Here is an 8,791-nt window from a genome sequence, read left to right as displayed (position 1 = left end):
GCAGGCGGACTCTCAACCACTGCGACGCCAGGGAAGCCCTTGACATGCTATTTTAATGCATGTCATCTTTCCTGCATCACTGAGTCGCCTCGGGTCATTGAAGCTGATCATTGGGGGAAAGCTTGGCTCTCGCCCTTGAAAAAAATGTAGTGCTGGTGGCTTGGAGATGGCCTTCCTTACAACACAGGGAGGCTGACAGCATGGCAGGTGAGGGTTGAGCAGTGCCAATCTGGGGTGAGGAGCGACTGGCACCCATATAGCTTCCAAGATGGACCCCATGCTGGAGGGATGGCGAGCTGGGGAGAAGAGGCTTGGAACAGGCAATGAGAATTCTCAGAGGCACAGAGGTGAACCTGGCTTGCAGCCGGTGAACTCCCAGACAGTCAGAGCATGACTCCCCTCTCCACTCCACCAGTCAAGGGCTTGCAAGTTGCAGACTCTTTTACCAATCAGAGCCAGGCCCTCCTCTCCTCTCTTTTCCTCCAATCAGGGCCTGCACCCTCCCTCTTGCCCACCAATTCCCCTGCCAATCAGAGCGAAGCTTCCTACTCTTATCTTCCAATCAAGGCTGTGGACAAAGAAAGAAAGTCCTTTTCATCAAAACCCACATGAATTCCTTCATCCTCTACACTGGATGGTAAACCTCTGCATGAATGCTATACCTCCAGGGGTTTGTTGTTATGTTACTATGTTTAGAGGAAAGAAGAGGAGAAAAGCAAAGAGAAGGGAGGGCAGGGGAAAGGTAGGGCAATTTTTAGGAGTTAAACTTAGTAGGATTGTTCTGTTTTTTAAAGATCCGTATGTGTGTCTTGAAAACAAGGAACCCCCCCTCCCCAAGTGCAGATGTGGCTTCAAGCTCACTGTATCAGAAGGCCCCAGATTCTCTGGGCTTTGCCTACTCGGCATGGTCCCACTCTGGACCACGTGCTCAGCTATCTTATTCCCCTTGTCTCCTCCTTCAAGCCCTTTGGGTTGACGCTGTTTGGGAGTGTTTGCTTTGGCTCCCATTCTACTTCTGCAGGAACCTTGTCTTTCACGTTCCCCTTTGCTCCCATAAAACCAGATTCATGTAAGGCCCGCCAGACCATTTCACTGGTCAATAAGAGTCTGAAACATCACAGGAATAAATCGAAAACATGCTTTAACTCAGATGTTCCCGGGACTTTTGACATTACAGGTAAAGAACATTTTTCCTAACCCATTAAGTGGAATTTATTGCTCCTTGAAATACAAATCTCTTATTAAAGAAATCAGTCTAGTGCAGTCCCCCGAGTCATTGCCTAATAATATGCTTGTGCAAGTGGAGTTTTATTTGGGAGGAGCTTGATGAGGACAAGGGAAGAACAATGTACAGGTTACAAACATTTACGATTAAAAATTTTTATTCTAAGAAAACCAGTCTTATAAGTGCTTTGGCTCCCAGGACCCTGGCAGACAGAGATCTGAAACTGTGAAAAAGAATCGAGGGTTTAGTGGACAGTCGTCCAAAGCCGCTAGTGGTATGTGAGTCCATGTGCTAATGCCATGCCTTAGACTCCATTAATTAAAAATGTACTTTAGAAAACCAGGATCGGGTGGTGAGCACAGTGGTGTGCTGCCAGAGCCTGCTTTGCAGGAAGACTTGTTGCCTCAGCTGCTGGGGGTACTGTGGTGAGATTACCTGGTGACCCAGCTCCAGTTCTAGTTGAGCTACAAAGGTTCCTGGAGATAGTTGCTCAGGGTAGGTCTGTGGGTTTGTTTCATAAATAAATTCCATGGCAAACTCACATTGTTTATCCTCAAATAAGAGGTTCCACAGGCTAGGCCTTGACGGAGAGGCTGCTCTTCTGCATACAGGTTATAGGCATTAGGAATTGCCTCACCTTCTGAGAGCTGCCTCTCCAAGGTCACACACCTACCCAGGGGGCCACATCCAGTGATGGATCAAAGCCAGAGATCCTTGTGGGTTCTCCAAGGCTGTGGTTGAGCCTGTACTCAGGTCCACTTCTCCCTCTGCCCACTCCTGCTTTGGTCCCCTCTCTTCCACAGGTGTTGATCTTGAGGACGCTCCTCTATAAACATCCTGCCCCCTAAATTCCACTTCAGAGTGTGCCAATTCTCTGCTCTGTGCTGGTTATAGCACACTTGCAGAGCTGCCTTCAGAAACTGGACCAAGATTTTGTTCAATCTACAAATCTTGCTGTTAGTCAAAGCTGCCTGAAATGAAATAAGCATCTTGTGAAGGTGAGGAGATCTTCAAAGAGGAGATGTTCAAAGAAAAACACTATTGGAAAGATGAGTGGGATGTGAAGGGGTGAAAGCAAGAATCCTAAGGGTGGATGGACTGGATGTCCTTTAGGTCCCTTCCTGCGTCAAGATCTTAGTATCTGTATTCGTTTGCTAGAGCTGCCATAAGAAAATACCACGGACTGTACGGCTTAAACAGCAGAAATTTATTTACTTACTGTTTGGGAGTCTAGAAGTCCCAGATCAAGGTGTCAGCAGGTTTGGTTTCTTCTGAGGCTTCTCTCCTTAGCTTAGCAGGTGGCCGCCTTGTCCTGGTCTTCAGATAGTCTTCCTCTGTGTCTGTGTCTTAATCTCCTCTTCTTATAAGGACATCAGTCATAATAGATTAGGACCCACCCATATAACCTCATTTTACCTTAATTACCTCTTTAAAGGCCCTATTTCCAAATACAGTCACGTTCTGAGGTACAGGGATTAGGACTTCAACATAAGAATTTTGGAGGGCCACAATTCAGTCCATAACAAAATCCCAAGATTTTACTCTATCCCAGATATATAGTACCCTTTAGCATACATCCAGCCCGGTGTTATAAAAGATCAAATTCAGTATTTAGTTACATAAGACAGAGTTGGCCAGGTTATGTTTGAAGGAGCTACAGAATTTAAACTGCTAAACAAGTAGCCAATCTTAGCCTTTTAAAAGGATGTTGCCTTCTTATCTAGTAGCTATGAGTATCATTATATCCACTCTACTTCATCCAGGAATCTTAGCACTGGCCAGGCCAGCCACTGTATTTCCACCAATGTATACACACAAACACAGACTCTACACCCAAGAAGGGACAAGGGGAGTTTTTGGACATAATAGGATAACTGGATTTTCTGGGGGTAGTATCTGAGTATAAAAAGAAAAAGGCTACTATGATGGCTTTACCTCTTGTATTCACTCACTATTCATTTATTCATCCCTTCAAACACTAATCATTGGGTTCCAATTACCTGGTAAGCATTGTGCTAATTGATTTGGGAAAAATAACCTTGTAAAAATCAAAATCCCACCTCCAAAGGGGGAGTATTTTGGTAAGACAAATAAGCTGTGCTGCAGTAATGATGATGCCATAAAGCATGGGCTTCGTCATCAAAAGGACTGGGCTCCACCTCCTAGAGAAATGGAAATAAAAACAAAAATAAACAAATGGGACCTAATGAAATTTCAAAGCTTTTGCACAGCAAAGGAAACCATAAACAAGACCAAAAGACAACCCTCAGAATGGGAGAAAATATTTGCAAGTGAAGCAACTGACAAAGGATTAATCTCCAAAATTTATAAGCAGCTCATGCAGCTCAATAACAAGAAAACAAACCACCCAATGCAAAAATGGGCAGAAGACCCAAATAGATATTTCTCCAAAGAAGATATACAGATTGCCAACAAACACATGAAAGAATGCTCAACATCATTAATCATTAGAGAAATGCAAATCAAAACTACAATGAGATATCATCTCACACCAGTCAGAATGGCCATCATCAAAAAATCTACAAACAATAACTGCTGGAGAGGGTGTGGAGAAAAGGAACACTCTTGCACTGCTGGTGGGAATGTGAATTGATACAGCCACTATGGAGAACAGTATGGAGGTTCCTTAAAAAAACTACAAATAGAACTACCATATGACCCAGCAATCCCACTACTGGGCATATACCTTGAGAAAACCATTATTCTAAAAGAGTCACGTACCAAAATGTTCATTGCAGCTCTATTTACAGTAGCCAGGAGATGGAAACAACCTAAGTGTCCATCATCGGATGAATGGATAAAGAAGATGTGGCACATATATACAATGGAATATTACTCAGCCATAAAAAGAAATGAAATTGAGCTATTTGTAATGAGGTGGATAGACCTAGAGTCTGTCATACAGAGTGAAGTAAGTCAGAAAGAGAGAGACAAATACCGTATGCTAACACATATATATGGAATTTAAGGGGAAAAAAAGTCATGAAGAACCTAGGGGTAAGACAGGAATAAAGACACAGACCTACTAGAGAACGGACTTGAAGATATAGGGAGGGGGAAGGGTGAGCTGTGACAAAGCGAGAGAGAGACATGGACATATATACACTACCAAACGTAAGGTAGATAGCTAGTGGGAAGCAGCCGCATAGCACAGGGAGATCAGCTCGGTGCTTTGTGACCGCCTGGAGGGGTGGGATAAGGAGGGTGGGAGGGAGGGAGATGCAAGAGGGAAGAGATATGGGAACATATGTATATGTATAACTGATTCACTTTGTTATAAAGCAGAAACTAACATACCATTGTAAAGCAATTATACTCTAATAAAGATGTTAAAAAAAAAACAGGACTGGGCTCAAGGCTCAACTCCAACCTGGGTCAGCTGTGTGACCTTGGGCAAGTCACTCAACCTCTCTAAGCATCAGTTTCCTCATTTGTGCAATGGGGATAAGAATAACACTTACCAATTGGCCTCTCCAAGTGGTGGGTTGGGAAGTTTTAGTCCCTCTCTTCCATAACTGCCATGAGCATCCTCCAAAGCCACCTTGAATCAGTATGAAATCTAAGTGAAAAACAGCCTGTTTACTTGGCATCTCCCCCTTCCAGTTAGATTGCAGCCCTGAAGCCCCTCCTATATAGAAATCTTTGAGCTTCCAGTTTGCCTCATATACTGTGAAAGTTAAACAAGGCAATGCATGCAGTATGCTTTCTCGTGTAAACGTCCAGTAAATGTTAGCATTATTAAGGCATTTTGCAGTGAGTAACATAAGGGTAACATGATCAACTCATCCCAGTCCCTTCAACCTTCATCTCAGGATCCCTCCTCAGTGTCAGACAAACCTACATAAGAAGGTCCAAGTGTGTTACCTGTAAATGATGTAAGGATTCAGAGGGATAAAGGGTCACTTTTAAATTTTTTAAGAATGAGGAATGTTCTTTGGAAGATGTAAGATTTAATCTGGTCTCTGAAGCATGGCAAATCCAAGTGGAAAGAATAACATCAACAAAGATATGTAGGTGGCGAAGGGTAAGGCGTGTTCCTGTAATGTGGGTGCCCCTATCAGATGGATCTTTGCTGGGTGAGGTGGGAGTTAAGGCTAAGAGTGAAGACTGGAGCTGAAATCCAAAGTGTTTTTATAAGATAGGCTGAAAAGGTTGAGGTTGGTATTCTGTAGTCAGTGAGGAACTACTGACTAGTGAAAAGTTTTAAGCTGATAATTGAGTTGATCAGAAGTGTTTCAAGGAGATGGCTCTGGTAAGAGCCTTTGGTGACCGTTGGTGCCATGGGCTGATTTGGAGCGGAGAGAGATCAGGAGAAGGAGACCCGTAGGAAAGAAGCTAATGAGATTGTCCAGAGAAGGAGGATGAGGACCTGAGCTAAGGCAGTGGCCGTGAGACTGGCAAGAGGGCTGTAGATGGAGAAGCCCACCAGGAAGACGTCCTCCTGTGGGGCTTGGTGGACAATTGGTGGAAGAGATAAAGAGGGGAAAAGGAGTCAAGTATGTCATGGTCGCTCTAGCCACAAACAGAAGTAGAGGAAGTAAAGAAGAGGGGCTTAGAGAAAGAGGGAGACCTTGAATTTGTTATGAGTTATTGACAGAATTGATGAGGTGGCCAGACATTCAGAAGAAGATGTTCAGCAGACATGGAAACTGTCCATGATTCAGGATTGAGATGTGAAGTTGGAAGTCAGCCTTAGAGATGTGAGCCCCCAGCTGGGGCAGAGAAGGAGACTACTGGTATTGGTGGTGGAGGGACACAGGGGACATACGTAGTCAGAGCAGGGAAACAGAGGGTGTAGGAAAAGCCAGAGACAGGGGAGAGGACGCAGACTTATCATCCATCCATCCATCCATCCACCCATCCATCCATCCAGCCAGCCATCCAGCCATCCATCCATCCAGATGAGGGGTGTATTAAAATCTGCCCCAACAGTCCAGAAGTTCAAGCTCACTGGGAAAGGCTGACAGGAAGGAGCCTGCTAGAGGGCTGTGGGGACCAGAGCAGAATGTCTAACTTCAGGGCTCCAGGCTGCGTGGACAGAGAGCCTCCAGAGATCAAGAAAATAAAACAAATCAAAGGAACAAGAAGAATCAAGTCTGGAAAAGATTTTTGGATTAGAAAAGCTGTGAGGCCAGAAATCAGATTGCAAAAGATAAAAAATAAATAGGTGGTGAAAACATGGAGAGAGAGAACATTGCTAGATTAGCAATTTTTTTTTAATTGAAGTATAGGTGATTTACAATGTTGTGTTAATTACTGCTGTACAGCAAAGTGGCTCAGTTATACATATGTATACATTCTTTACATATTCTTTTACTGTATAGCACAGGGAGAGCAATTACTTTTTTAAATGATAAGACCCAGTTTGGGGAGGAGGGGGATCCCCAGGGGATGCTCAGAAAAGGCAAACAGACACAGAGCTGGGAGAATATAAATTTGTGCAAATCTTTGGGCTCATAATCTGATAAAATATCGAAAGCCTTAAAAATGTTGACATACCCACATAATTATATTTCTAGGAATTTATTCGCATAAATAATAAACGATGGACACATTTATGATGGCAGAAAATAGCAGACATTAGGAAGAGCTCTGAGATGGACCTCTGGCTTTCCCACATGCAGTCTCCTCACCAGGCTGCCCTCAGCCCTCGTGCCAGCAGGCTGAGTTATAGCGACCTGCAGCCCCGGCGTCGTGAATAGTGATGACGAGCCAGGTTATGACCTAGATTTATTTTGTATACCTAATCATTATGCTGAGGATTTGGAAAAGGTGTTTATTCCTCATGGACTAATCATGGACAGGACTGAACGGCTGGCTTGAGATGTGATGGAGGAGATGGGAGGCCATCACATCGTGGCCCTCTGTGTGCTCAAGGGGGGGCTATAAATTCTTTGCTCACCTGCTGGATTACATCAAAGCGCTGAACAGAAATAGTGATAGATCCATTCCTATGACTGTAGATTTTATCAGACTGAAGAGCTACTGTAGTGACCGGTCAACAGGCGCCTTAAAAGTAATTGGTGGAGATGATCTCTCAACTTTGACTGGAAAGACTGTCATGATTGCTGAAGATATAATTGACGCTGGTAAAATGACGCAAACCTTGCTTTCCTTGGTCAAGCGGCTTAATCCAAAGATGGTCAAGGTTGCGAGCTTGCTGGTGAAAAGCACCCCTCGAAGTGTTGGATATAGACCAGACTTTGATGGATTTGAAATTCCAGACAAGTTTGTTGTAGGATATGCCCTTGACTATAATGAATACTTCAGGGATTTGAATCATGTTTGTGTTATTAGTGAAACTGGAAAACCAAAATACAAAGCCTAAGAGAGAGTTTAAGTTGAGTTTGGCAACATCTAGAGTCCCATTGAAATCACCAGTAAAATTATTAAATCTTCCAGTTCTGTTTTCAGTTGCTCAGTACAGCTTAGTGCATGTGTCTTCTAAGAATTTTATCTGTTTTGTATTTTAGAAATGTCAGTTGCTGTAGTCCCGAACTCCTTATTTGCACTATGGGCCTACGGACGATCAGTTCCCTTTGGGGGGATTGTTGTTGGACTCGTGAATGAAAATTCTCTTAAACCACATCACTATTGAATAAAAATATTGAAATTATATCTGAGAGAGACATTTAAAGAGAAGAATATATTAGTTTTTTAATTGGTATTTTAATTTTTATTTATTCAAAAAAGAACAGAAGTGATTGAATGTTGTTGATTATACCACTGTGTGTTTAGAAAAGTAGGAAGCATTAAGTTTCATGTCAGTGACAGCACTTAGAGGTGCTGTTATGTTGGATAAACCATATGTCCTGGAATTATTTTAGTAGGTTTCAGTAATATTAACTGTATTTTCCCGCTTGTTCAGATTATTTCCGGTGAATCTTTGTCAAAATTCCTTTTAAATGCAGATCAATAAATTCCAAAAACCTACTACTTTTTGAATTCTTGAATGTAAAAATCCTTAAAATGAAGGCTGTCTCTTTAAAAGAAAAAAAAAGAAAATAGAAAACATTAAATATCTAATAAAGATTGGTTAAATACAGCCATTTTGAGATAGCAATCATCAAAATATATATTTTAGCCACATCATATGACAAAATGTCCGTGATACGTTAAATGGGAAATTATAACATAGTAAATGCAACATGCCACCAATTTTATGAAGATGTATATTGTACACCTACACCCCCCCCACACACACACAGACACACAAGAGTTTAGGCAGCAACAGAACTGTTAATGAATTTAAAAGTGGTTGTCTCATGGTAGTGGAATAATAGGTGACTTTTCTTTCTGATACCTTTTTGCATTTTCCAAATTTCTCCAATATACACGTAATGCTTTTTAAACAGAAAAAAAAAAAGTTTGAACTTAAAAAGAAAGAGGAGGTAACTGGCAGGGACAGCAAGGTCAATGGAAGTGTGGGGATAAGAGAAGGTGTGTGGGGCAGAAGGACTGAGGGTGAGAAGGGGAATGATCGATGCCCTGTGCTCCCTGGAGGAGGAGGGCGAGAAAGAGACAAAGGGCCCAGAGGCAGGCACT

General features: G+C 42.6%; 1 pseudogene; it reads left to right on the top strand.

The window, feature by feature from the left end:
• The first annotated feature begins 268 nt into the window (after positions 1 to 268).
• LOC101318962 (hypoxanthine-guanine phosphoribosyltransferase-like) lies at positions 269 to 8,215 on the top strand (annotated as a pseudogene).
• The last annotated feature ends 576 nt before the right edge of the window (positions 8,216 to 8,791 follow it).

This window comes from Tursiops truncatus, chromosome 1, assembly GCF_011762595.2.
Source record: "Tursiops truncatus isolate mTurTru1 chromosome 1, mTurTru1.mat.Y, whole genome shotgun sequence".
NCBI lineage: Eukaryota > Metazoa > Chordata > Mammalia > Artiodactyla > Delphinidae > Tursiops > Tursiops truncatus.
The sequence above is the reverse complement of the archived record's forward strand: the minus strand, read 5'-3'. Positions and strand labels throughout refer to the sequence as shown.